The sequence below is a fragment of the Elephantulus edwardii genome, unplaced genomic scaffold (genome assembly GCF_000299155.1).
Source record: "Elephantulus edwardii isolate Elephantulus edwardi_28Jun2011 unplaced genomic scaffold, EleEdw1.0 scaffold00046, whole genome shotgun sequence".
Taxonomy (NCBI): domain Eukaryota; kingdom Metazoa; phylum Chordata; class Mammalia; order Macroscelidea; family Macroscelididae; genus Elephantulus; species Elephantulus edwardii.
In genome coordinates, this window is record NW_006399796.1 from 10027649 (window position 1) to 10033932 (window position 6284).

Sequence of the window (6284 nt, forward strand, 5' to 3'; positions counted from 1 at the left end):
TCCAAAAACAATTAGAACAGCACATCAGCAAAGAACTGCCGGAAGTCCAGGCTGGGTTTAGAAGGGGTCGTGGTACTAGGGATTACTGTTGAGAAATGGAAATAATTATGGAAAAAAGTCTCCAAATTGAATCAGAAACTCTTGAAGTTCCTTGAATGTTCTATTAAGAGTTTTTAAGAAGCACCGTTTTAATGTTTAGTTGAAAATGCCTTTTGCTGTATGACCTAGGAGAATTATTTATCCACCAGAATGGCTATTTTGGGGTCATTTCAAAGACTTCTAATAAGTATTGCTAACCTCATGGATGTCTTGACATCAACAATTTTTTTTTACATCAACAATTTTTATTCTATCTTGACATTTGTCTAAATTAGCAGTAAATTATCTTCATTTTTAAAAATAATATTATGTTACAAAATTTGATCTTAAGTTTGTCCAACTCGAATTTCAAAAACCATCTCAGGGACAGATTTGAGGCCTTAAGCACCAATGAGAGCGTAGACCAAATGAGCTCTGGGAGGATATCAAGAAAATCATCCATGAAGAATGCAAAAGATCATTACAAAGGCTGAAAAAGAAGAAAAGACCAAAATGGATATCAGATGAGACTCTGAGTATTGCATTAGAGCCCTGAGAAGCGAAAGCTAAAGGAAGAAACCAAGAAATCAAAGAGCTGACAGAAAATTTCAAAAGGCAGCCCAGGACGACAAAGCAAGATACTATAATGAAAAGTGCAGAGAGCTGGACTCAGAGAATCAATAGGGCCGAACTCACTCAGTGTCTTAAGCTGAAGGAATTGAAAAACAAATTCAAGCCATGAGTGGCAATACATCAGGATACTTTGGGTAGAATGTTAAATGATCCAGGAAGAATCAAGAGAAGATGGAAGGAGTACACAGATCACTGTATCAGAAGGAATTGGCCGACACACAAGAATTTTATGAAATAACATATGACAAGAGCCTATGGTGATGAAGGAGGAAGTTAAAATTGTTCTGAAGGAATTGGCAAAAAACAAGGCTCCAGGAGTTGATGATATACCAACTGACATATTTCAACAGACACTGCCCTGGATGTGCTCACTAAGTTGTGCCAAGAAATCTGGAGGACAACCAGCTGGCCAACTACTGGAAAAGATCGATAATTGTTCGCATTCCAAAGAAAGGTGACCTAATAGAGTGTGGAAATTATAGAACAATATCATTAATATCACATGCAAGCAAGATTCTGTTGAAAATTATCCAAAAACATTTGGAACAATATGTTAACAGAGAACAGCCAGATGTGCAGGCTGGATTTAGACGAGGTCATGGTACTAGGGATATTATAGTTAAAGTCAGATGGATCTTGGCAGAAAGCAAAGAATGTCTATCTGTCCTTCATTGACTATGCAAAGGCTTTTGACTGTGTGGATCACAATAAGCTATGGCTGACTCTAAGAAGAATGGGAATCCCAGATTGTACTCATTTGAAACCTACACTTGGATCAAGAGGCAGTCATCTGAACAGAGCAAGGAGACACTACATGGTTCAAAATCAAGAAGGGGGTCCTTCACGGATGTATTCTTTCTCCATACCTTTTCAAACTGCATGAAGAATAGATCATCCGAGATACTGGGCTGTACGATGAGGAATGTGGCATCAGGATTGGTGGAAGAGTCATCAACAACCTGTGTTATGCAAATGACACAACCCTGCTTGCTGAAACTGAGGAGGACCTGAAGCAATTGCTGCATAAGGTCAAGGACTGCAGCCTCCTATATGGATTGAAGCTCAACATCAAGAAAACAGAGATTCTAACCACTGGGCCAAATGGATGGTGAAGAGATTGAGATAGTTAACAGTTTTAGTTTACTTGGCTCCACAGTCAACACTCGTGGTAACAGCAGTCAGGAAATCAGGAGACAAAGTGCATTGCGAAAGTCAGCTGTGAGGGACCTCTCAAGAGTACTTAAGAGCAACGATGTCAGGCTGGAGACTAAGGTGCGCCTGATCTGAGGTATAGTCTTCGGAATTACGTGCTGTGTATCAGAGAGTTGGACAGTAATAAGGATGATAGAAAGATAATGGACCCCTTTGAGTTGTGGTGCTGGAGAAGAATGTTGAATATACCATGGACTGCTAGGAGAACAAACAGTTGTCCTGGAGAAGGTGATGCCGGAATGCTCCTTGGAGTCAAGGATTCTGAAGCTTTGTCTGACATACTTTGGGCATGTTGCAAGGAGGGACTAGTCCTTAGAAGAGGGACATCATGTTTGGCAGAGTGGAGGGGCGGCGAAGGAGAGGAAGACCTCTGATGAGATGGATCGATTCTGTGACTGGATGATGGGAATAAATGCATTTGAGATGGCTAGGTTGGCACAGGATAGAACAGCATTTAGAGCTCTTGTACATAGGGTCACTATGAGTCGCAAGCAGCTCAACGGCACATAACAAGAACAACAACAACATTATGTTACAGGAGATTTCTTAATGGTTTTGAAAAATCCCTTTCCTAGTCAAAAACAATAAAAAATAAGAATATTATAGGCTACATCTTAAATTTCAGGTTCATAAATTGCAGTTGTTGTTATGTGCCCGAGTCAATTATGACACACAGAGACCCTATGCACAATAGCTATAAACTCTGCACTGCCCTGAGCCAATCTCACTGTCTCTGGCATACCTACCCCAGTTACTGTGTCAACCCATTGCATCTGGGGTCTTCCTGTCTTGTGCTGTCCCTCCACCCTTCCAAGCATGATGTCTTTTTCCTAGGACTGGTCCCTCTTGACAACATACTCAAAGTATGTGAGATGGATCCTCGAAATCCTTACCTCCAAAGAGTGTCTTGGCTTTACCCTCTCCAGGACAGATCTGTTCCTTCTCTCGGCAGTCCACGGTATGCTCAAGACTCTTTTCTAGTACCACACTGAGGCTGCTTGATCACTTAGTAATTATTTATGGAAAAAAATCACACTAATAGGTGACCAATCAAAAGTCATTTTTAGCCTGATATAATTTGAAGCTATTCGTGATAAGTAATAAAGACTCATGGATTAAAAGCTAAGAATTTAATGTATGATAAAGAAGTTACTTTTATATTTTATGCACTCTGATTATCTCTTTATTTGGGGGCATAAACTGTAGGGATTTTTGTGGTTAGCTGAAAGAAGTGACTCTGGTGCTTCAAATCCACAAGTGGCTTCTCAGGAAAAAGAGAACAATCTCATCCTGTGCAATTTATGGTCTTAGAATCTCAACAGTGTCATCTGTGAATTGGGTACAAGTCATCAGCAATGCAATGAGCGAGTTTACATTTTTAGTGAATGAAAGGCATAAATTTATTATTAGAATATTAAACCTTAAGAATAATTAATTTTTATGTTAATGAAGTTCAAAATTGGTTTTGTTATCATGTATCATTGAGTTGAAACTGACTCATAGTGGATTGTTCAATGGTTTACCAGAAGTAGTTAATCACATGGAAGATTACCCGTCTTTCCCCCACAGAGCAGCTGATGGATTTGAACTGTGTATCTTAAGTTCTAGTATTCATAATTGTGTGTTTTTTTGTTTTTTTTTTTCATTGTAGATTTTATTTTGCCAAGATACAGTTGTGATCCAGGAGCTCTGGTGCAGTAGTCTGTAGGGAGTGGAAACTGCTAATCCAAACTGCTAAACTGTGGAGGTTTGAAGCCATCAGTGGCTCTGCAGGAGAAAAATGGGCTTTCTGCTCCAGTGTGTTTGACAAGTTCAGAAACCCAGCAGAGAGTCAGCTGCGAGTCAGTTCTGACTTAATGACAATGAGACTTAATGAATCACAGTTTACTCATACACTTGATGCAAAATAATATGCCCATAATAACATGCATAATTAAATGAAGAGATTTCTTCTTGATCTGCTCAGAAAATAGCATTAAGTATGATGACTGCTAGTTTTTAAAACATGGCTTTTTCAAAAGCTCTTGCTAAACAAAAGAGAAAGAATAAAAAGTCATCGTTGTTCTCAGGTGTTATTGAGCTGACTTCAATTCATAGTGCCTCTAGTATAACAAAACAAACTGCCTGATTCTGCTCCATCCCTACACTCCTCTGTGCTTAAGCCCCTTATCACATTCACTGTATCAACCCATCTCATTGAAGATCTTCCTCTTTCAATGACCTTCTATTTTTTCCCCCAAGCGTAATGTTCTTTTTCAAGGATTGGTCCCTTCTGATAACTATGCAAAACCTGTGAGTCTTTATGAAAATGTGTAGTCTCTTCATCCTTACTTCTAAGGAATAACCTGCCTGCATGTCTTGTTCTGTTGTTCTGTTCTACCTTTCTTGTTCTGTTGGCAATCCTTAGTTTGTTCAATACACTTTGCCAATACCATGATGCTTGGTAGAAATAAGGTCAAAAATTTATCCAAAATTGTTAGCAAGAATACTTTGTTAACCCATTAAAGTGCCCCATTCATTAATACTAACATTTTTAAAGCACTTAATTTTTTATATATTGTTTTTCTTGATTAAAAAAATTCCAGTACCACTTACAGTTTCTCAATAATAACAGGAATGTATTAAAAATGTCTTTTATACTTTTCTAAAGTCAAGGCTGAAAAATTCGAAGACTTACCTTACAATCCGGTTCACTTTAAAAATTCAGTTTTAAAATGAAAAGATGATTGTAATAATTGACATTAAGTGCTGTTTTGAGTAGCAAGCCAGGGACTTATTAATTGATATTAAACAGGAAAAGTTTGTGAAATGATATTAAATTAACATTTACATTAAATTAATAAAATAGTTTTGAGAATGAAGAAAAAAATGTTCCCATTAGTGGGAATTTCCATTAATAGAGTTCATATTAAATGAACTTTATAATAGTAGGCAATGGGGAAAAGAAGCCTGATTGTCTGAGAACGACAGTCAGAAAATCGTTGAACAAAGGAAAAAAATGTTGAAAATGGTGGGAGCTTCAGGGAAGAAAGCTTTTGATTTGGGTATAAGGTGGTAAAAAAAAAAGGATCATTAAGTTCTAGCAGTGAATAATAATCAAGGATATCTGTTTAAACGTCCAGAGAAAATTTTTATGAACTACAACTTTCAAATTCTGGTTATTGTTTCTTTTCTAACAAGAGTAGTCTTAAGAAAGATACCTTCAACAGAATTTGGAAATGAGGATTTTTAACCAGGATGATTTGTTGTTGTTGTTGTTGATGTCATTAGGAGCCATCAAGTAGAGCATGATTCATAGTGACCCTATGAATAAAAGATCTGTTCTATCCTGTGCCATCCTCACACTTCCTGATACACAAAAGCCCATTACAGCAATCACAGTGTCAATCCACCTGTTTGAGGGTCTTCCTCTCCTTTATCGACCCTCCACCCTTCCCAACATCATGTCTTTCTCCAAGGAATAACACCTCCTAGCAACATGCCCAAATATGTGAATTGAAGCTTCATCATTCCTGCCTCCCAAGGACACTCTGGGTGCACCATCTCCAGGATGTATCTGTTCATTCTCTGGGCTGCCCATGGGATGAATGTTCATTGTTTTTCTCCAACCAAAGCTCAAAAGTGTCAGTTCTTTTTCCGTAATCCTTATACGTTGTCCAGCTCTTGGATGCATAGCTAGTAATCAGAAAGACTATCACCTGAATCAGATGTTCCTTAGTCTTCAAACTTACATCATTAATCCTCAATAATTTGGAAAGGTTCCTAACTGCAGATTTTCCCAGTGCAAAGTGTCTCCTCTTTTCCTGACTGCTGGAACCAAGGGTGTTAACTGTGGATCCAAGCAAGATAAAGCTGTTGACCGTTTCAGTCTTCTCTCCATCCATCATGACACTGCCTATCTGTATAGCTGCAAGAATCTTTGTTTTCCTGACATTGAGATGCATTCCATACCTAAAGCTGCATTCCTTGATCTTCTGTATCAAGTGTTTCGAGTCCTCCTCACTTTAAGCAAGCAGGTTGTATCATCCGCATAACACAGGTTGTTGATGAGTTTCTCTCCAATCCTGATGCCTGACTTCTTCTCACAGAGTCCAGCTTCTCAGATAATTTTCTCAGCATGGAGATTGAACAAATATAGAGAGACAATACAATCAAAACTCACTCCCTTCTCAATTTCAAACTGTACAATTTGATCCTGCTCTGCTTGCACCTCAGCCTCCTGATCCAGGTATAGGTTCCACATGAGCACAATCAAGTGCTCTGGGACTCCTATTCTTCTCAGTGTTAGCCACAACTTGTCATGTTCCACACAGTCAAACACCTTTGCATAGCCAACAAAGCACAAATAGACATTTTTTTGG